Here is a 24,675-nt window from a genome sequence, read left to right as displayed (position 1 = left end):
TCTCCTTCCTACATAATCAAAGTCAGCAACATTTCATTCCTCTGACCATTCTTTCATTGTAACATCTGTCTATGACTCTCTTTTCTGCTTCCCTTCTCCACTTTTAAGGACCTTTGTGATTACATTAAGCCCACCTGGATAATCCAGGATAATCTCTTTATCTTAAGGTCAGCTGATAATCAGCCTTAATTTTATCTACAACCTTAATTTCCATATAATCTAGCATATTCACAGTTTCCAGGGATGTAAAGTTATCCCTTGCTTTTCAAAAGTTCACTTTACACAACTTTGCTTTTATGAAAGTCCTACATTAGTACCTGCTTTCATGAATTGAAAGAAATCTGAAGAGAATTTAAAAAAAAAAAAAAAGGTCAAAAACAAAAATGCCTTTCACCAAGCTCCTTTGCTGAGATCTACTCTCAGCATCAAGGCACCATAGCTTTGAACTGTGTCTGTGAGCATCTGTACTTTATCTCAGTTTATTTTGTGCATCACTTAGCAAGATGTGTCCTAAAATAATTACTTCTTTGCTTTAAGCCATTTCAGCTTACAAAAGGCTTTGTAGAAACACTACTTTCAGAGAGCAGGGGAAACTTGTATTGGGAGATTAGGACATTGGAGTCAGGCATTATTCTGTCTACCACAGACGATGCAGAAGAACATGCTCATGTCCTATTTCACCCCCTTTGGGAAGCCTTCCATACTTCCATCTTGCAGCATCTTTATGAAAATAAGATGAGAACATGCATGTAAAGTGGTTAGAACAGTGTTTGGTACTTGGTAAATTATGCTGGGTGCTTTGCATTTTCCGTCTCGTGCAAGGAAATAGTCCACTAAGAAGGGATTTAAACCAGGTCTGCCTGGCCCAGAACCCATTCAGATAAACATTATAAGCCTCTGACAAGGTGAGACCTTAAATAGTAGAAATCATATACTGATGTTCTATTTCTATAAATCTTTTCTAATAAAAGAAAAAGTACCAGGGTTTATGGGGAGCTGATTAAATTTATTTTTATATCAGACATTATTGAATACCTATACTGTACCAGGTCCTGTTGTAGGCACTGGGGGAAATGGCAATAAACAAGACAAAAACTTCAAGCCTTTATGGAACTTACATTCTGGTTGTTTTGTTTTGCTTGTTTTTTGTGTATTTTTTTTTGGCAGGGGAGGACATGGAGATTTGGGGTACACAACACAGCAAGTAATAACTGCTTACGGCCTGAGTGTTAAGAGGCAGTGTAGAGGAAAAATAATGCCTCCCCCTAAAAAATGTCATCCATATCCTAATCCCCAGAATATGTGAATATGTCCCCTTAAATGGCAAATGGGACTTTGAAGATGTGATTAAATTACGGAATTTGAGATAGGGATATTATCCAGGGTTATCTGGGATGGCCCAATGTAATCATACAGTCCTTAAAAATGGAAGAGTGGGGCAGTGGAGGAGGTCAGGGTGAGGTGATGTGAGAAGAACTCCACCTGCTGTTGATGTCTTTGAAGATGGAGAAGGGAGACCATGAGCCTAGGAATGAAGGCAGCCTCTGGGAGCTGTAAAAGACAAGGAAATGCATCCTCCCCTAGGGTCTCCAGAAAGGAATGCCGCCCTGCAAATACCATGACTTTAGCCCATTGAGACCTGTGTCAGACTTTGGACCTCCAGAGCTGAAAAATAGTAAATATGTGTTGTTTTAAGCCACTAAATGTGAGATAATTTATTACAGCATCGATAGAAAACTAATACAGGCAGTGAGAGAGGTGTAATAAGGATCATCCTGACAATCAAAAGATACTTTATATACCTTGGAACTTAACCTGAAACAATTTTTAGGAATCTTTTTGTCAAAAGTAGCAAACCAGGGCTTCCCTTGTGGCGCAGTGGTTGAGAGTCCGCCTGCCGATGCAGGGGACGCGGGTTCGTGCCCCGGTCCGGGAAGATCCCACATGCCGCGGAGTGGCTGGGCCCGTGAGCCATGGCCGCTGAGCGTGCGCATCCGGAGCCTGTGCTCCGCAACGGGAGAGGCAACAACAGTGAGAGGCCCGACCAAACTGAGCTAGGTAAAGCAGAACAGGGAGAGTTCATTATAAGGATACAGGGATATCCCACAAAACCCAAGGAAAGCAATGTAGCCACTCCCTTGAAACATGTCCTGAACCACCAGTGGGAAGACTGTCTAGACTTTTCCCTTCCACATTCCCTTCCTGCTCCTCTCTAATATCTCTCTAAACTACCTCCTTTAGTCTCCTCAGTCTGCTCAATTGGATATAGATTTTGGCAGATCAAAGTTCACATGCTACACAAGTCCAGTCATCCAAAGGCAGAATCTCAGTGGAAACTCCTTTTTCATCTTCATTTTTGGCAAAGAAATTCTCATTGCTTCAGCTTGGGTTAGGTGCCATGCCATGTGGACCCATCATATAGGGACAGTGATGGATCAGGGAAAAGGAGATTTATTATAAACTGAACAGACAATCCAGTATGTTTATTCCATCATGCTTATTTCACAACTGGGAAGGTAATTTTAGGAAAATATGTCATTCTGTTTAGCCAACCTTATTCAGTGTCTGTTTGAAACAAAGAATAGTGTGAGGTAATGTGAAAGATACAAAGGCAAACGACAAACATTTATCAAGCATCTATCTTTATGCCAAGAGCTCTGCTAAATACTCGGGACATAAAGATGTAGAAAACAGTGTGGTTAAGAATGGAGGAGGGAGAACAATTCAGATTATTATGTGATGTGTGCTGAATGGAAGATATGAGCAAAGTGCCACCACAGCACAATCAATGAAACATTACCTCCTGCTAAGTTGGCTGGGATGGGGTGGGACTGGAGCAAATTCCCAGAGAAGGTATTGGAACTTCCAAGTGAACAACGGAGGAAAATGCATCTCAGGAAGGAGAGCCTCAACATATCCTACAGTCATGAAAATAATCATTGAAGTGTAGAGCCAGTGAGTAGTTCTGAGTGACAGGGCTTACGGGGGAGAAGATTCCAGTTATTCAAGGCTCACGATCTAGTAGGGTATTTAGAATGGGTAATAAACAGCCATCACAAGGTCTGAATACATCAACATAATAATGCAATGACAGAAAAACACACTGAGAGTTTTGAAGGTAAGCTTGGGGCGACAGTGTAAAGTTAAAATCCAGCTGGGAAGACTAGTATGTTCCTAGGATAAGCTGGCTTTTAAGCAGTTTCATAAGTAGTCTGTGGTTGACAGAAATGAGCAAAATAGAACTAGAAATTAATTAAAATGCTCCTCTTTGGTTTCAAAGCACGTAAACATTATGCAAAGCAACCTACCAGGATGTGGATCAGTATAGCAAAGGCATAGCATTAGCTCCCAAAGGTGACATGGTTTCCATGAAACTGAAACTCTGTAATGATTTCTATCATCTCTCTCTTTTTTCAATAATTGTCTAGCCTCTTTAGAGGAGAAGTCTATGCTATGCCAGGAAAAATATGGGAAAAGCATCTTGAATATCACATGGCAATGGGAAACCCCAGAGGAAAAGAATTTCCATCACAAAGTGCTCTCTTCTCATGGAATCTTTGAAGTTGGCCACTGGACTGCACAGACCAAATTCCTCTTGCTTTGTTTCTTTTTTAAATTAATCATTTGAACATGTTGGGGCTTCAGATGTTCACTGGGTGATTATAAACACACTGAAGTACTGAAGGAAAGCTCCTGGGACACCATATTCGCCCTCCTCATCTTTTTAGATTTTATTTTGACTCACCATCAATTGGAATTTTTAATTCAGACTATTCTCAAATGTTACAGCAATTTTACATAGTATATTATCAAAATTCCAAGTCTTTTGATAAGGGTAATTAAACATGCCAAGTTTGTTTCTAGAGCCCTGAGTCTGCAGTTGTTCATCCACTGGTTATGTTACTGTACTTCATTTGCTGCTTCCTGTGAATGTATTTTATAGTGTTTGAGAGGCGTATTCACCTTTAACTCCTTGTAAGCTTAGAGAAAAAGGAACCCAATCACTGACAACCTATGTGGGTGAAATTCCCAAAGACATACCATACTTCTGAGGCTTCTTTTTTTTATTTTTATTTAAAAAAATTTTTTAAACTATTTTTCTTCTGAAGAGAAGACTCCATCTTCTAGGGCTCAGGTATTGATTTTATCACTCCTTTTGCCATAATTCCATATCCCTTATACATACAAAAACACCATTGATTTTCATAAACTGGTGGCATTTTTTTTTCTGTCACTAGAAGTTTTGTTTGGAAAAAGGAGAATGGAAGCCAGTTCAGAGTAATCTATCTTTCTACATAAGTATTTCTGTGGCACTTATCACAGCAGTACCTGGGCACTCAAAAGCACTATTAGACTAAAAACACATACACTAGAGGGAAAAAAAAATAGGTGCTAAGAAAACAGAAAGTTTAAAACATCAAGAGAAATAGAAAATAAATGTTCTTTGTTCATGGGCAACCAATGGGAGTTTAAAGAAATTCTCAGGAGCAATAAAAAATATATTCTTTGCCCACATCCATTTATTTATTTAAAGCCTTCTAAAGGACTATTCTGGGCCTTTGATTTAGGTACAAAACACGACACTTTTTCTGGCACTCTGGGTAGAAGACAAAGAGAAAGCAAAAAAATTACATAAAAATAACTGGGCACCAATGAACCGCAATTGTGCTTGGAATTCTCCAGGACAGTGTTGTTTTTTTTCCCCCCCCAGTACTCAAGAAAGTGGATCTGATGCTTGTCCAGTTGAATATCCATAGACTGTAGTATCTGTAATGAGATACCCTTAAGAAATGCATTGTTTGATGGTGAAAACTGCTGAACTAACTGAAAGAGAAAGGGACTGATATAAATCAAATTTCAAACTGACTTTGTAGCTCAAGTATCTTTTATTCCTGACCATAAAGTCAGTAAAATTATAGTATTATATGCCAGAGGTCAATTAGGAGGGCAGAACAGTTTGTAGTGTCAAAGGCTATTCTATTCTTTTTAATATATAAAAAAGAAATTACTGAATAATTGCCCAATTTTGTATCAAAAATATAATATGCTATACAATTATTATATATGAAAATTCATATTTGAAAATAAGCCATTTCTCTTTGGCACATGGAATTTAGAGATTCATATTACAATTTAAGCCAACACATTGAGAAAAGGCACAGTAATGGGAAAGGAATAAATATCTAATTTACAGGAGAGTAACCACCATAAAGTTTTACTCGTATCATGGTATAATTTCTGAGTAAAAATACTTTCTGCTCCATTTCATGGTGGGTAACCTGCCTATTCTTATGATTTCCCTCCTATTTTAACAAAAACGACTCAAATTTTTTATTTGACCTCATTATATAGTCAGAAACACTGCAGATAGAAATTACATTTCAATGAGTGAAGCCATCTTCACCTCAGATTTACGTAGAAGTTGGAAAATTAAAAGTATTTTAATAAGGCTAGCAGTGATCGTTCAGGAATGAGATTTAAACTGAGCTTCTATGCCAATGAGTGCATTAACTTTATTCAAAAATAGTGTATGTAAAATGGCACACAACTGACATGAGCTGATTATGATAATGTCTTAGTGCAAATTTTTGAAAATCAGGTACTATAAAAATATACCATTAACTTTATGTTAATAAAATATTTTGCTTGATGCCTTTTAAATTATTCATTTGAAGTAGTCTAAAAATATAAAAGAACTCTTATTATCATTCAATTTACATGATTACTTTTAAGTTCACTTTTTTGGTTTAACATAAACAGAGTGTAAAATTCACATCAAGCTTTTGGTATTTAAAATGTGTAATTTTTATGCAAAAATTGGATGCTCTGTTACATTTTTAAGGTTGTCATTAGTGTAAATATAATTTTGACTTCTGATTTGAAACAATTTAACCCTTAGGAGAAATTATCATGTTTCCCAGGTTGACTCATTATTGCTGCTTTGATTATAGATGAATTCCTTTGTAAAAACACTTTTTAAAGAATCTAAGCACTGACTTGAAGCCCCAGGGGTTTCCACAGATGCATTTGAAGAAACGATAGAAATGACCAGAAAAAGAGGATCTTTTTTCTCCCAAAAAGCTCAGCTTTGATTCTAAATGTTAAAGAAAAAAAAAAAACAAAAAAGCTATTATGTGCCCAGGATTGTGCTTGGCTGTTGATGGGTTTGCACAGGACGACAGCACCCTAGCTGCCTCACATGGCTTACAGTAAAATGGAAATTCCTACCATCACATACAACCATTGTAGCATAGTACTCAGCACATAATGCTGCCCAGAAAGGTGGATTTACATAGTCAAAAAAATAGTAATAAAAGACAGTAAAATTGGGTAAGAATTGTAAATACAGTGGGGCTTAAGTAGAAGGGATGTGATCTAGATTTTTAGAGAGGAGAAGATGTAGTCCTTCAAATAAGAGAGGAATTTGAATGACGTATCAGATTTGTCCTCTTTAGAATATGTAGAGCATACCAAAGCCTAGTTCTGTTCACAGTATAAATAATTAAAAATTTACATTTACATATACGTGTATATATACTTCAGCCCACATGCAAATATAAAACTAGTTATATAAATCATTACTTCAAGCCATACGAAATTCTAAATATATGTAGATACTTGAAAAAAGTTCTCCCAATGCCAGACAATGGCTCGCTTATTTCGAAAGGTGTTTTAAAACTCTATTCTTGGGAAAGAAAAGAGAGCGGAAGAAAAAGGAAGTAGGAATTTGATTTGTATGTGCTATAGATCAGCTGGATGCTTCTTTCTCCTATGGGCCCAAGTTGTGATCGCTTCATTCCTATATATTTAAGAGAATGAGGCTCCGTTGCGTATCACCGCAGGCAAACTTGCCATCAATTATAACCCTTGGCACAAGCATGAGTTTCTGACTTTTGCATGGCTCAGTACAACCCTGTCTTCCAAGAACAGTACTAATTTGACATGACTGGACAAGGCACCGAGTAAGGTTCCCAGGAGTTTGGTAGTATTTGTAGAATGAGAATATCTTATCCTTTCAAAATTGTGAGGAACCTTACAAGCTAATCATCTCCCCTCCCACCCAACTGAATATTATTTCAACATCCTCCTCCAAACTTAGCATGTCTGTTCTTTCTTCTTTTCATGAAAGAGTTCCCAAATTATCTTCCATATTCCTCATCTTCATTAGGGCACGTTCAGATTTCTTTTTTTCCTTATAAAGCGTGTTTATTGATGCTACCATACAGCATCAGATGATACAGTGGTAAAACACACGCACACACGCACACATCACCTGACTCTACCCTCAAGAAATTTATATTCAAGAGGGGGCAGGTAAACATGATTCAAAGAACAACACAAATACATAATTGTGAACTGTGTTAAGCATAAAAAAGGAGATCACTCAAAACCAAAACAGAATATCCAGAATGCTACATAAATTCTAGATCGTATCTGACCTGCACGAAAACAGAGAAGCTATGACTGACCTTGATCTAAATTCTACATGATACTGCAGGCAAAAAGATTGCTTTAGCAGGCTCATTCTGAGTTTGTGGTTAACACAAACCTCTGTGTCTTTTTCAAATGTACTTCTGTCATATCAACTTTCCAGTGCCCTGTACTTGCATCATTGAATGTAAAATTCCATCATCTTGGTTTTGGCCGATGGGTCTCACATGAATCATAATTAAAGCATCCAACATGTTAAGTAAACTTTTGGATCAACTGAAAATATGATAAACATCATTCAGTGACTTCAATAAAGCCTAAGACAAAGGTAAAACCCTGAGGTATACTTTGAAGACTTCTCTAAGTTGATATACTGATACATATACAAGGCTTTTCAATACCTCACCATCTGTAGTACACAATTGTTTTTCATGTTAATATCCATTTCTCCTTCCTCTGGCAGTGTATTTCTTTGAGAGCCATTCTTCTGCCATTTTCACTCTGTGTGATTTTGAGGGCTCAGTCTATCCCTGGTTCTCAGGGTGTCATGTGACCAAACTTGGTCCATGAGAATATTAACTTCTACTGGCTACAGAAATAGGAACATAATCCAAGTCATTCTAGGGAGATTAAAGTCTTGAACTTTTGTAGAATTGTTGGGAAGAGAGACTCTCTTACTGGAACTGAAACTGGGAAGACTTAATGCTGGAATTGCCAAGAGTCACCATATGGACAGGACCTAGTTAAGCATTCTACTAGATGAAAGTGGAGCCTAGAGATAAAGAGAATGAGGCCAAACCCACATCTAGCTGTTCTAGAGTCAAAGCCAGGTCTTGACTGTGCTGTTACATAAGCCATAATATGAACTCTTCGGCTTCAGCCAGTTTGCATTAGGTTTCTGTCATTTGCCAAGTGTTCCAACTGATACACCATATTATTATCTAGTCCACATTTCCCTTTGGTGACAAGAATATCATGGGAGTCTTTGTCATCTGTCTTATTGAAATCTATATATAGAATCTCTACAATACTTTATATGCTGGTGAGTCTAGTAACCCTTTTGTCAAAGGAAACTAGATTTGTTTGTTTGTAGTAAATTTATGCTGGTTCACAGTGATCATCTCTTTTCTAAAGCCATCTGGTTAATAATCTACTACAGAAGCTTAACTAGTTTAGAAGACAAATTTTCACTTGCTGTATGTGTCACTAACCATGGAATAATAAGTATTTTTTTCCTCTGATCTTTTGGACATTTTTTTCTAAAGTCTCAGGCACATGATTCCCAAAGTTTTTGAGTATGAGCACCTTTTTAAAATACCAAAATATATCTCAGACTCCAGAGTCTTGTGGTTCTGCTTTTTAAGTTACTGTTTATTTAAAAAATACATAAAGGCAAAAAATTATTATGAATCTTTGTCAGTTTTAAATGAAATTCTGTTTTATCAATCACAGCATCTCTCAACAATTGACAAATTATCCTACTTAAATATAGGAAATATTGCTTATTCAATCTGTGAATAAATCTGTGTATAAATGACTTCCCAATTTCTTTCAGTCTGGCCACAGGAATAAGTGAACCAATGGGGAAAGTCCTGTTATAGCATATCTGTTTGACGATGCCTAACATTTTATCCCTGGCCCTTTTCAAATACATGCAAGACCCCGAGGTCCCTTTCTTCTAGAATCAACTTCACTACTCCTGTGAACCTCTGTGGAGGGCACACTTTTGACTCTGCTAAATAGAAGTCTTGGAATAAAAAGTGATGACCTGATGAGGAAGAACATTTGGGCTCTCAAACCCACAAAGAAGCTGGTGCATGAGCTGACCCCAGAAAGACTTAGAACCCGAAAGTGGGGTTGGACATGGGGCAGTTCCCTTGGCTGTCTCTAGCACAGAGAAACAGAGGAACTATACTCCCAATACTCTCGGGGGATAATTACCTGACAGACTGACCCTAATGAAAAAAGCATTGCACAGCACCTTCTTAAAAGCTTTTGGTGTGTGCTTTTTTAGTAGTGGTACTCAAACACAGACAACTCATAATGCCCCAATTTTCTTTCTACCCGCTTTAGGCAGTGTATTTTTTTTTTTTAAATTATTTTTATTTATTTATTTATTTTTGGCTGCGTTGGGTCTTTGCTGCTGCGTGCAGCTTTTCTCTAGTTGCGGTGAGCGGGGGCTACTTTTCATTGCGGTGCGCGGGCTTCTCATTGCAGTGGCTTCTCTTGTTGCAGAGCATGGGCTCTAGGTGCGCAGGCTTCAGTAGTTGTGGCACATGGGCTCAGTAGTTGTGGCTCCTAGGCTCTAGAGCACAGGCTCAGTAGTTGTGGCACATGGGCTTAGTTGCTCCACGGCATGTGGGATCTTCCCAGATCAGGGATTGAACCCGTGTCCCCTGCATTGGAAAGTGGATTCTCAACCACTTTGCCACCAGGGAAGTCCCTAGGCAGTGTATTTTTTAAAATGAGGTTAAGCAAACTGCAGTTTAGGGGGGAACACACTTATTTTGACCTCAGTAAACATTGTCATTTGGGCATATCACCGTTATGGTTGACACAACCTTGACATTGTGACACATTAGTTCAAAAAAAAAAAAAAAGACTTTTTCAGAATAAGATCCTTTAATACCAGGCAACAGTGTTTTCTTTAAACATATTGTTACCGTTGTTGTCGTTGGGAGTTGCCACCTGTAAAAGGTTGCGGGCTAGACTCTGACACTCTGTAACTCCTGGTGGGTAATTAGTGCCTTGGATGTCAAACCTTGCGTGTTCCTCCCCAAATAGTGGTGAGATTCACACTTTGTCCGGTCTCTGCCTTAAGTTTTGAGAACACAGTTCACAGTGGACACAAAGCTGATAAACATATCCAGTGTCTCCACGTGGCCAGTGATGGAAATCTTGTCAGAGGTTGTCTCCAAACACCAAGGCATGAACTACTTGAATGAAGAGTTTTTTTGTAGTGCATAGTTTTAAGAGATGAAGCTGAAGGATTTCGGAGAGTGGTCCTCCTAATGTCTGGGTTAATGTGAATGAATAGCTGAAGAGCTGCCGTATTTGGGTTAAAATACCTTTGTAAGTGGCTAATTGTTTGAAACCTGGGTAGCAAATGTATAGTTCTCAGTGATAATGAACAGTAAAAATATCATGCCAGATCTCTTATTTTTATTTTTCCCAAATATTCTTCTAGAGAAGCAGTTAGTTGCTTGACTCAGATTTGAGGTATAACTATCATTCCACAAATATCCCAGCAGCTTGAGACTTTGACACCTGATGCCTGAATCACTGAAACCATCCTCCAAGTAGTCTTCTTGTCTCTGATCCACTTTCCTTTTTTCCCCTCAGAATAATCTTCATAAAATACTCTTAGAGCACGTATTCTTTCCGTTATTCTGCATTTGCATTTCAGGTCTACAGACTAAGAGGAAATAAAGAGCCTGCAGTCTGCTGGTTATTTACAAATCTGAAATTTAAAGTGATGGAGAAAATGTTCCTTACTTTTTGTGGTGTTTTTATACCCTAGCTTACCTTCTTTCTTCAGTCTGGCAGATGATGTACGTTGTAGGTATAGGACAACACAATGAAAGACAGGGTGACAGAGTAGAAAGATCATGATTCAGGACAGTTTCAGAAAAGTTTATCTCTAAAGAGTCAAATAGTAAATATTTTAGGCTTTGCAGACCAGATATTCTCTGTTGCAACTACTCAACTCTGCTCTTGTGGCATGGAAGCAGCCATAGACAATACCTAAACAAATGTGCCTGCTGTTCCAATAAAATTGTATTTATGGACACAGTAATTGGAATTTCATATAATTTTCATGTCTCCTGAAATATTCTTCCTTTGATATTTTTTCAACCATTTAAAAATGTAAAAACCATTCTTAGCTCATGAGCCGTACAGAAACAGGCTGTGGGCCAGATTTGGCTTACAGGCTAGAGTTTGCCAACCCCTTGTTTAGGAAAGAGATTGATTTGGTTATGGATCCAGGCTCTACCATGTAGATAACCCTGGGTACAGGTGATCTAGCTTCTCTGGACATTAGTTTAATTGTGTGTGTGTGTGTGTGTGTGTGTGTGTGTGTGTATGTTTGTGTGTACACATGCATGAGAGAGTCTATTTGCAGGGGTATGTGATATTTGATGAGTAAGCAAGTGAAACAAACGACATGGTCTTGATCTTGGAAGGACTCAAGAATTATGACATGCCTCTGCTTTGGGAAATCAGATAACACATCTCTCATATGTAACTTTAAGAGCATTGTTATTTAATATGTACTCAATAATTACTGCTGATATGGAAAAAACTAGATTTCATCTCTCCACTCTCTTAAGCTGTGAGGTGAAACAGTTTTGATCCAAATTCTACTGCATGGACCTGGAAAATTTTCTGAAATTCTTTGACTTTTCAATACTTCATCTTAATATGGAAACAATAATGATCTCTGCCATATAGGGTTACTGTGAGAATTATGTGAAATAATGCATGTAAAATGCTTAGACAGTACCTATCCCTTAAGGATGACTCAATAATTAGAAAGTTGTTATTAGCAATAATACTAATATTAATATATTTAAAAGGCTTCAGCGAACCTACTGGATAAAGTACAAGTTACACAACTTTATTCCAACAGTCTGATCAACTGGCTATCCTGATTTTTCAAAATTCTCCATCCCGTGTGCCACATACTTCCCTATTGCCTGTTTTACTTTATCCTACTCACAACTGGCTTATTCTGACTTGCATGTCTTTGCTCGTGAGCTTTCTCTTATCTGAAAGTTATTGCCCTAACTTTTCTTCAGTCATTTGCTGTCAGAACCTCCAGATTCTTCTCAATAGGATCATCCCTAAGAACTCTAGACTCATTCATTTTTCCTTCACCATTAATACCAATACTACTTTGGCAGTGTCTAATATAATTTTGCACCTAATTGTATGTGATCTTTTATTCTCTATTTCTCTCATATTTATAAGTCTATAAGTCTAATCTTGGGAACTAGATTGTGATCACCTGTAAAGGAAGAAATGGCGAGATCCACTTGCTCTGTATTCCCCATCCCCCCTTCTCTCTAAAACACCCTACACCTTTGATGATCTATCTGCTGACTGATGTTGTCACTTGAGTAGACTAAGTCTACAGTATTCCCAATCCTGAATCTACCCTGATCTGAATCCTATAGTAAAGACCTCCATATAATGGAATATTCTCTATCCACTGGAGGTTGTAATCCACTGCCTATTTTTCCTCTTGCTTACTTACCTGTAATATCACTGCTTGAGCTCTGCTGTTTCTGCTGCTTCTGGTGGCAGAGATACATTTTACTTTTAAAGTCAGTTTATCTTGTTGAAATTTTAAGCAAATTTTGAATGTCATACCAAGTATAATGTATCCTTTTTAAAATGTTGAGTCTTTAGGTTCCCTTTGGAGTATTTCATGAGGATTCTGAATTGCACCACATGATGCCTGATTTTTCTCACTGGAGTTTATTAGGAGCGCAATTAATTGTGATTCATTGAGTAGCGTTTGGCAAGACTAGATGAGGTCATTAAAACAAGATTTTGCGCTTCTGGACACATTGTCTTTTGTTGCATTGGAGATTAGGGAGAGGTAAATTTTCTTTTCCTCTCTTGCCTTTTTTTGCCTTAATATTGTATTGATGTATGCATTTTTTTTTTTTTTAAATTCAGAAGGAGAGGAAAAAGACAAAGGGTGGGACCTGAGAGAAAGGTAAATATGATGACATTGTTACTTTCTGCCAGTGTAGCATCCCTTCTTCTCAGTGCCTCCGGCCAAGGAGATTCCAATCAAATGCCCTTCCAAGCTTGTGATCTCCTCTGTCCCATCAGCCACAGGATGCACGGTGGGTAATGTTTGATGCTGCTCTGCCCTGCAGACTAGACCTTCTGGTTTGACAATTCCACAGCCCCATGCGAAGAGGCAAGGGAAAGCTGCCTTGGTATCGAGTTGTAGAGTGAAGAGAATGGGAAGAGACTTAAATGAAAAAATTATTTGCCAGCTCATCTCTTGGCCTTCTCCTATCCCCTTCAGCAGAAGATATCAAAGTGCTGAAATTTAAAACAATAGGAAAGGCAAGTCCTGCATCTTCTTGAATAAATCCAGTTCCCCTGAGCACTGGAGAGAATGCCATTAAACCCCAAATTGGTCAGAAAGACTGGGCATCTTTCTGGGAGCTCTGAGAAAGCAAAAGAAATGAAAAGGAAAGCATATAATAAAAGCAAGAAGGAAAAACATTTTTCAGCTATAGCTGTATCCTACCCTGCTTTATCCTTTAGTTTGGGCAGCAATCGCAGACCCATATGCTAAGCAGTGGAAGATATTTTTCAGAAGCATTTGTCTCTTTGGGAGGCTTCTAAGCTTGTTTTATTGGCAACTATGAAACCACCACTGGGTCTGTCATGCGGTTATCCTACAGATGGTTTGCATGGGTGGCTTGAATGAAATTTCCCTTTGGACTCCAGTTTGGATTTAAGAAATTCATGCACTATTTAGTTAGTCTTTACTTCCTTTTGGTAAAATTCTCACACTGTTTCACCTGTAGACCCATTGTCTTTGGAGCTTTTGATGGCTAAGAAGGAAGTAGCATGGCAGAAGCCTAGTCAAATAGCACTGATGCAAAGGAACAATCTCTGAAGCTTCATCAGCTGTCATGGTCAATTCCAGTTTGGATGGGCGGCAGGTAGTCTGGCAGTTTTCTTGGTGCATACAGAAAACAGCGTCCCCTGGAAGCTCAAAAAAAAATCTTACAGAATTTCACCTAAAGGCAGACGGCAATCTTTTATTACACATCTGGGTTTGAGTTTTTTTTTTTTTTTCTTCTTCTCTTCTCCAAAACAATCACAGTTACACATACAATTCATGGCAGGGACATTTATGGGTACCTAAGAGAGAGCAGTCCTTTCAGATACATTCATTTCAGTATTACCACTTTAAAAATAGAATGCAGAAGTATATAATGCATCATTCTAGTTTGCAGAGGAAAAAAGTTGCACTGTAACTTTTGGAAGACTTCGGTTTCATTTTCACTTCTTCAATTGCCAAAAAAATTTAAACTGATTACGCTTTTCACAGGGTCAAAGAGGTAACTGACTGGTATGTCATGACATTGGCTTTTTGGGGTTATGGGGAAATGGGCCTGAATGGCTACACAACTGCTCACTGGTGGCTGGACTCTGGTACGTTACTTATCATTTCTGAATCTCTTTTTACATCTGTAAAATGGGATAACATGGCCTTATTCAGGGTTGATGTGAAGATTAAATAATACAACATGCAAAATCTTAGCAAAGGGTTGTCACTTAATAAACTCAGCTATTGCTTATTGAGTACTCTCTCTTTGCTAGGCTCTGCTTTTTGCACTTTACATGGTTTAACTCAGCTAATTTTCATAACAACCTTACATGCTAAGCAATATTATAACCCTCTGCTCAGCTGGGAAAACTAAGGCAGAAAAAGGTTAACTTTCCCAAGGAAGCAAAGGGAGTAATTAGTGGCAGCGGAATTTGCTACCATGCTCTTAATCACTACTCCATTTTTGGCTCTCCATGTAGTATATAGATGACCAAAGAATTTTAATTCTCCTTGCCACCAACTTTATGAACCTTTATTTCCCTTACCTGTAAAACTGATGTGATTAGAACGCTGGCTTTTAAAAGAGGTAGGAAACACCTTGAAATTGGACACGGCTGGACCCAGTCCTATGAAGATTCCGATTTTGTAGTATTTATTTATTTCTAGTCTTGGAATGTGAATTTTTCTGATGCAGAGGTCATTCTGATGCAAAGCACCAGAAAGGTAATCAGGGTAGAAAAAGTCATACTAACCAGGAAAACATTCTTAACTTTCTGTTGTCTGAAATTTTACATCAATCCACATGCAGAGGAAAGTCTCCGTTTTTGAAAATGGTAACATATATCTCCTCTCAGAGGGTAACTAGAGTCAAGATACGGCTATAATTTTTGCCGCTCCAAGGTTTCACCACCTGTTTCTCCTTTCTAAGTGACCTTTGGACTTTTATTCACCTGGAGCTGTCATGCTTTTTTGTAGTTGAAACAATTCTCATTTCAGGAATGTGTTTGGCAGTAGTCTCCCCCCTTCTTACATGGCAGTAGTACAATACAGGCTTTTAAGCTACTCTTAACAGAATTACCCCATGCTGTTTTCTTTTTCTGATATGTCTTTGCCTTTAGTTCATTTTTAGTACTTATGAAGGATTGCATGTTTTTTATAAGCATTCATCTGCACCAAGCGTAAGTTGTAATCAAATTCCTTAATATTAATAAATGGCAGAGGGAATTTTTTATGGCATGGGAAGAAAAAAATGAATTTAAGTTCACTGTGCTGCTAAACATTAATCTAAATGAATCTCTTTCTTATTATATCAACCAGCTTACCGTCTTTACAGATGCATGTGCCCATTCTAACTTGAAGTAGCAGGGTAACATCTGCTGACCCAGAAATGTCCATAGGCAATGAGCGTGCCTGTGTATGCATGTGTGCACATGCACACTCCTTGTTTTCTGAGAACATCTATAGATTAAAAATAAGACATATTAGAAAAAATCATTGTGAAACTTATACACTGAGAGTATCTGAAGATTTAATATCTGGCATCATCAGGAAAGCAAAACCGACAAACGATTGTCTTTTTAAAATGATCCCTTGCATAGAAAAAAAGGGAAGCAAGGCTTTTGTTGTTTTTTTTGTTTGTTTGTTTTGCAGTACGCAGGCCTCTCACTGTTGGGGCCTCTCCCGTTGCGGAGCACAGGCTCCGGACACACAGGCTCAGCGACCATGGCTCACGGGCCCAGCCACTCCACGGCATGCGGGATCTTCCCGGACCAGGGCATGAACCCGTGTCCCCTGCATTGGCAGGCGGACTCTCAACCACTGTGCCACCAGGGAGGCCCCTAGGCTTTTGGTATTTTTTGCTTGTTTGTTTTTTATTCTTTGCCCCATTTTTTTTTTTTTTTTTTTTTTTTTTGCGTTACGCGGGCCTCTCACTGTTGTGGCCTCTCCCGCTGCGGAGGACAGGCTCCGGACGCGCAGGCCCAGCGGCCATGGCTCACGGGCCCAGCCGCTCCGCGGCATGTGGGATCCTCCCAGACCGGGGCACGAACCCGCGTCCCCTGCATCGGCAGGCGGACTCTCAACCACTGCGCCACCAGGGAAGCCCTGCCCCATTTTTTATTAGGTCCTATTTGACTTACTCAAAATCTGCTTTTAGATTTAACAAATCAACAGCAACAACAATAGCAGCAACAAACAAAACAAAAACCAAATATGATAAACTCATTGCACATTAAAGTACAAATGATTCATATGGGATACTTATAAAGAGAAGCAAGTCTTGAGCAGAATACAACACGACAATTTTTAAAATGGTTAAATGAGTGCTTATTACCATGTCACAGTCACAGTTCTAAATGATTTAGTATGTACTATTTAACTATCACAGCAGCCCTATGAGATGGAGGCTATTATTGCTGTTCCCACTTTGCAGATGAAGAAACTGAGTCTCAGAGATGTTAAGCAACTCATCTTAAGTCACTCAGCTAGAAATGATGGATCCAAGATTTAATCTGATCCCATAGCTTGAGCTCTTTGTCAACACTGGCACAGCTTTCCAGTTGGGTGAACCAATAGGTCAGAGGTCCAAATATCCAACTGTTAGAAGTAAAATGCTGTTGCTTAGACTAAAAGGAAAACATGGGACCACTGTTTAGCTGCTATGAAAATCAAGTTACTCAGCCATGAAGTTGAGAGTCATGGGAGAAGCAAGAAAAAAACACAGAATGGAGAAGGCAAAAGAAAAATGGAAAAGGGAGGCTACAGATAACAGAAGTAGCCATGCAGAGGCAAATGAGCTTGCCAGTCTGAAGAGTAGAGAAGAATGCTAGCTCCAAGGAAAGAGAAGACAGCCCTTTAACAAGCAGCTTAAATCTCCACACCCCTGCAGGGCACTAGGGTGCCACATTAAAAATACATCTGTCATTGGACAGCTCTACAGTGGGAGCAGGTCCTGGGACATTTAGGGAAAGGGCTAGCCAGGTCCTGCTTCCTGCCTTAGCCTCAGAGAGTATGACTCCTTTTTACCTTATCCCACTTTGTGCTAATCAGGGCAGATGAAGGAAAGGCTTAATTGGGAATGAGATGAAGTCATTCACTCTGCTGCAATAGAAAGCTAAACTGTGTTACAGTAGAACATACAAGTTATAACATAAAACACAGAAAGTCTGTATGCATCCCTAAGTGTGTACTCCAGACTTGAAGGAAGATCATAGAGTACCCTTCTAAGAAAACTCATTTTAATTTATCTTTGAACAAACTGAGGCAGAGTACCTGGTATATAGTTGACTCTCAGTAGATGAGAGAGACAAAGAAGGAAGAAATAAAGAGTGATGGCAAGGAAGAAGGAGGTGGGGAGAGGAAAGGAGGCCGAACATGTGTATAAATGACTAGTTATGTGAGCATTGTATCTTCATTAACTTAGGTGCTTTTATTTTATTTATTTTTACTTAATTACTTTATTTTTTGGCCGCACTGCATGGCATGTGGAACTTCCCTGACCAGGAATTGAACCCGTGCCCCCTGCTATGGAAATGCAGAGCCTTGACCACGAGACCTCCAGGGAAATCCTAGGTGTTTTTTAATGAGACATGATAGGCAGCCAAATACAACTGGTTGAAATAAACCGATAACTCATAGAGTCACAAAACCATTTAATGGGTATTTTAGAGGAAAGACTTCTCAACTAAAGCAGTGCTTAAACAGTTTTAAATGGCTGATTAAACCCATCGATTTTATTTTAAACTAGTCAAACTGAACTTAGTTAGTCTTCCATAAACCCTAGATTTCTATAAATGTGATAAGTAATTGGGAGTTATCATCATCCCAAAGCTTTCTAATGTGCCAAATATTTAGCAGAGTGAGAATATATTTTTCTGGCCAATTCATTGACCTTTCGGTACATTCAATGAGTAATCCTTTCAAAATGGCAGACTTACCTGAAGAGAGTAAAGCTAATCTGTCATACAAAATAGAGTTTACTGTGAGGGAGCAGAGATGGTGTCCTGCCTTTCTTTTCTTTAATCCTTCTTCATAGGTATGACTATTGGTATTCATTCGATCTAACCACAGTGCCCGAATCTTATTCACAGCATTAAGGTGTACCATATTGTAAGAATGTTGAAGTCTACTGCGACTTTAAAGGTTAAATAATTCTTTTTCTTATACCTAACTAATCTCCTTGAATATTCTAGAGTCCTTTTTAAAAATTTGTTAATATACATTCTAGCTCTATGTTAACAACTCCTGGTTATAAACAATATGCAGGTTTGGGATTATCCCTTTTTTAAAACTCTCTTGATGGTGCTGGATTTTTGATGCTTCGTCCCCACCAGTAGATTCACTGTGAGTCAGAAAGACATATAAGTGGAGACTTACAAAGAGAGACATTTTACTCCTTGTGTTACTAATGCAGGAATCCTACACTATGCTCTGACTCTTGTTGATAAGGCAAAGAAAAAGGGGAACACCGTCCAACAAGATCATTTTCTAGAGGAGAAGACAGTTGCTTGGGAGATTAATATTTTGAGCTTTGATTTCCCTAATACGTTTTGTGCAAAGTTGGCTGTATTGTCTTTCCACAAGTCTGAAACATGAATACCATTTTCTCCATTTTTTAAGAAAGATGTAAATATTCTAAGTAAAGTTGGCTGACACCAAAGGATTTTTTTCAAGAAGATAAATCCATAGTTTAGGGGTTTTGTTCGTTTAACTTTGCAACCCACTGGGTCTTACACCTGTGAAACAGTACCATGACTGATGATTGTAATAGATGCCTGATGCTATCAAAATGTAAACCCTTGTCTAGAGTTCGGTACTAAAGAAGGCAGAAAGGCCTGCAACAATTTTAGAAAGAGTTCTACTCCTCAGTAATTAACAATTTTATTTTTTTAACTTATTTTATTATTATTATTTATTTATTTTTTGGCCACACTGTGTGGCTTGCGGGATCTTAGCTTCCCCACCAGAGATTGAACCCGCGCCCTTGGCAGTGAAAGCATGGAATCCTAACCACTGGACCCCCAGGGAATTCCCAACAATTAACAACTTTAAAATTTGGTTCCCTTAAGTGTCATATTAACTGTGTGGGAAAATTCAATTATCTGCAACAACTTTTGATGCCCAATAAGCCAGTGTCTTGCTCCTGAAGTAAATAATCCATTCTAGACATACTGTATAGAATTAAATCTGGGGTAAGTTTCAGAGTTTCAGTCCTGGCTTTTGCCATTTCCAAGTGCTGTGACCTTCAGCAAGTTACTCAGACTCTCTAAATCTCAGTTTTCTCATGTAGAAAATGGGAATATTAAGGCCTGTCTCACAGTGTTGAGGAATGTGCATTGAATATGACACAGTAGACATCCTTAATAAATGGCCGATATTTTTACTTTAAATATTTCACTTTAAATGTATTTGGAAGGAATATGTGAGTTTCTAAACAGTAATTAATGGCACTGTATTTTGCAACAACTTTGAAGTCATGCCCTCTAAATATAATTAGATGAAATTCTCAGCACAAAGGTGTAAGTTCATCAATAGTCAGTCCCGCTGTGTCCCTGCATGATCTCCAGCAGTCCAAAGAGTCTCCACAGACCAAATTGCTGGAAGATTATATTCTGTAGTCAAATGGTGTGCAGGTCACCTTACTGTTCCCTGCCTAGGCCATGTCAGGGCCATGCACACACAGCCTCAATCTATCAGGCTAGACCTAAAGAAAGGACCTAAAGTGTTTGTAACCAATAGATGAGCAATAGGAAGTTTCCATTTAATAAACACATACTGTGGGTTCTAAATAAGAAAGTTTTAGGTTGAAGTCTTGACTCTGCCTTCATTAGCTGGATGACCTTGGTATGCTTTCTTCTGCTCTTTTTAAATATGTGGATGATAGTATATTCACTTCAGAGGGCTTAAATTGAATAGTGAATGTTAAGGGTATTTAGTACATTGTTAGCTTCTTTTGGAACCTCCTCCTTCATTTGCCCTCATGATATCTTCTGGGTTTCCTCCAGCCTCACAGCCTGCTCCTTCTCAGTCTCCCTGCCAGCCCCCTGCCCTGCTTTACAAGAAATGGAGTGCCTGCAGGCTCTGACCTTGGTACATACTTGCCCTAGGCATCCTCATCCCATCCCACATCTTAAAGCGCCACCTAAATTGTCAATGAAAGCTCTAACTTCCAACTTATTAACACTGCTGCAGTAGTTTAAATTGGCCAAAATTTTACAGAAAGGGTCAAATTAGCATAAAATCAACATCTGTCTGACACTGAAATCCAGCTGTTATAAAAATGCAAGAGGGAGAGAGAAAAAAAATGGATGATTTAGTACCAGTCACCCAAGTATCAACTTCCAAACAACAAAAAGAGAAGGAAACATTGGAGTGTTGACTTGCTTGAGCCAAAGAAATCTTGCAGTTTTTCCATATGATAGTGCAGCTTATCCTTTAATTAAAAATTTAAAAAAAACCAGTTTTTGAAGGTTAAGAGTTCTATCTAAAACTTCACATCATTTTCAAGGAAAATTAATGAAAATTATTAATTGTTATAGCTCATTTATAAGAAACTCGATGAGAACATTATGAAGAATTAGTGAAATTATTATCAGATGGAATAATTAAAGATCAATTGTGCAATAATCACATAATTCTAGCTATACGCTGTATTGCTCTTCATTAATCAAAGATAATCTGGAATTGCAATACTTAATTAAATGCAAAAAAGTGTTTGTGTGTTCTGGCTGTGAAAGGAGATAATTGGAGAGTACAGAAGCTGTACAGTTATCAGCTTTTGCTGATTTTTGGAATCTAGAAATATGAATTCTGCAGTGTGGGGGGCTGATCATTTTGTGGACTGGGGAAATCTGACCTACCGTAGATATTCCTGTTTTCAATTTCAACTCGTCTCTTAATCCTGAAAAAAAAAAGGGCTTTTAATTCATCAATAAGAAGAAAGTAATGCACCTAATTTTGGCAGATGTATTAGATCTCAAAGGCCCATGGACAAATTCCATCTCACTTTGTTTTCTTCTCTGCCAAATTAGCAACCTACTGGCTAAAATCCTCAGTGTTCCTTGAAAGAAAAAGTAATTCATTCTTTCTCCCATTTGTAAAATAGGTCATGTATAATTCTCCTATCGATCTTTATTTCTCTGTAGGGACTACAGTGAAGTCACACATCAACTTCAAATGCAATTTTTAAAAGTTTTATTAAGTTAAAATTTACATACAATAAAATGCACCTATTTAAGATATGTATCAATGACTTTTGACAAATATATATACCCATGGTATCACCGTGACAATCAAGATATGAAACATTTCATTCACTCCAGAAATGTCCTTGTGCCCCATTCCAGTAGTCGATCCCTACTCCCATCTTTGGTACAAGGCAACCACTGTTCTGCTTGTCTCATAATATAGATTACATACGTCTTTTCTAGAATTTTATCTAAGTGGAAGTATACAATATGTACTTTTTTTAGGTCTAACTTATTTTGCTTGGCATGATACTTTTGAGATTCATTCCACCTAACTCCTCCCTTTTTTATTCCTCTTAACTCCTTTTTTTTAATTCATTGGATGAATATGCCACAATTTACTTATTAACTTTTGATAGAGGTTTGGTTTATTTTCAATTTTGAGCTATTATGCAAAAAGCTACTCTGAACCCTTGTGTATAAGTCTTTTGTTTGGTCATATTGCAAATCACTTTTCATATTGTTTTATTTCAATTGTTCATTCTTGTTCACTGTATCAACCAACTAAAAATCAATTTCAAAAATATCTCCAGGATGGAGGAAGATTGCTTTCCATGCTGCATGTGGAAATATAGTCAAATATAGAAATGTCTTCTTTTTGTAAAGAAAACACTTACATACGTCATTTCCTTTCTTCTTTGCATCGTGCTTTTGCAATAAGTAGGGAAGATACTATTACTGCTCTTAACTTACAAATTTGTCAGTTGGGTCTTAGAGGAGTTAAGTGATTTACTGAACACCACCCAGTTGATAAGTGCTACCGTCAAAACCAGAACCTGCATTGCAAGTTCTCAATCTGGTGCACTTTCCACTCTGCCATGTAGATTTTTCTTTTTTTTTTTTGACTTCCTTCAACACATAATTATTAAGTTCCTTCTGCTTACCTAACACTGTGTTAGAGTATAGGGAGTCGCATAACAACAACTACAAAAATCCATGTGTTCTCTCTAGGCGTTTGTTAAATTGAGAAGACAATACATGTACATGAGAGAAATCGAGTGCATTTATAAGGCAATTAGTTAAGGTTGTTAGAAACTTGCATTCTGTGCTGCATTGAAAACAGGTGATGAATTAATAAATCACTAAATAAAGGGGTAGGGAATTATCAGGAAGAGGTTCATTAAGGAAGTGATTTTTCTGCTAGACATTGAAAACCAAAAAGTATGGATTGAGATAGAAGAGGTAAGAAGAAAAGCCAAGTATGTATGTCTATGTGATAAGGAAGAATTTGGAATCAGTGGGACTGAGAGGATTTACTTTCAGATTGAACCCGTAGGGTGGGGCGAGTTGAATATCAAGTCCAATTATATGGAATGGACAGCAGGGAGACGTTGTAGATTCTTAAGCAGCGGGTGATGGTGAATGACATGGTCCAAGTGATGTTTTAGAAAGGATCCATTGGTCGCAGCTTGCGGAATAGGGTAGACCTAAGAATGACGATCAAATAGGCTCGTTAGGAGAGTATTATAACCTAGGTATGAGGTGATGAAGACCCAGACCAAGGAAAGGAAAAGAGAAGTGTAAATGTTTTTAAAAAAGCAGACAAGCTATTACCACTCTTCACTGATTGGTATCCTAATTCTGAGGCATTCAAACAAAATTTCTCTAGAGACTAAATGTCCTTGTACTAACAGAACCAGGTTTCACAGCCACAGAAATGACTATAAAGCTGTGCTTTATAGGACTTAATTTTGGCCTGAAGCTTCATTCCTTTTACTACAGTTCACCGCCTGTCAACTTACCAAAGGATGCACTGACTTGCTGATTTCAGCTTCTCTCTTTAGAATATAGTTTAAAATAGCACCCATCAGTCTTAATCTCAAGTATTTTCCAAAATGTTTCCCAAATTAATAAGTGCAGGATTAGAAGCAGTGACCCTGTAGGGGACTATGACAAAAATAGCTCACCCGTAATTAGACATGAAATCTTCTTTCATTGAGCTATAGGATATTGGCCAAACTCAGCAGCTTTCATACTGTGCTGTGTCAAGGGCTCCTTAAAGCAAGTGCACCCCAAGTTCTCTCCCCTGTGGCCCAGTGATCTGGTGGATGCTTTTATTTTGTTCCCCGTTTTCAGGCTACCAACTTCAGCCTCATTCACGGTGTCCTAGGCACACATGTAGCTTGGATCCTGGTAATTAAATTAACTGTCCTCCTAAGCAGACCTCAGTTAAAGGTGCATGTGGACCATGGCAGATCAAAGACGCCCCTTCACAACGTACACACTCTCTAGAAAACAGACTAAAGCTGTAATGTTTGATTGATTCAGAAGCCAAAGGAGCTCTTAATCAGAAATGTATAATAATGAAGTTAAGTTACTCTTATCTTTCTGAAATGAGTCCAGTGATTGTTTCTATGCATTGCCACTGGGAAGACCCCATAAACTTGGGGAAAAGACAAACTTCAGATCTTGCTCTGTGTGCGTATGCTCCATGCACAATAGTCATTTGATCTCAGACATGTGACTTGTCTTTCTCTGCCTCAGGTTCTTCATCTGTAAAGTTAAAATAATACTGGTTACTTGCTCCAAAGAGTCAAGAAATATTCAAGGGCTTCCCTGGTGGCGCAGTGGTTGAGAGTCCGCCTGCCGATTCAGGGGACACGGGTTCGTGCCCCGGTCCGGGAGGATCCCACATGCCGCGGAGCGGCTGGGCCTGTGAGCCAAGGCCGCCGAGCCTGCACTCCACATGGGGAGAGGCCACAACAGTGAGAGGCCCGCATACCGCAAAAAAAAAAAAAAAGAAAAAGAAATATTCAATAACGTGATCTATTTAAAGTGCTGAGTATTACGCCTGACTCATACCAAGCACTTAGATATCAATGATGATTTTTGACCCGGTGCTCCTGCTACTGTTGTTGTCTTATTGTTGCTACTCCTGTTGTTGCTTCAGCCCAAATTTTTAGAGATTCTTTT

Source organism: Phocoena sinus, chromosome 3 (genome assembly GCF_008692025.1).
Source record: "Phocoena sinus isolate mPhoSin1 chromosome 3, mPhoSin1.pri, whole genome shotgun sequence".
Lineage (NCBI taxonomy): Eukaryota > Metazoa > Chordata > Mammalia > Artiodactyla > Phocoenidae > Phocoena > Phocoena sinus.
Note: the sequence above shows the minus strand (reverse complement) of the source record.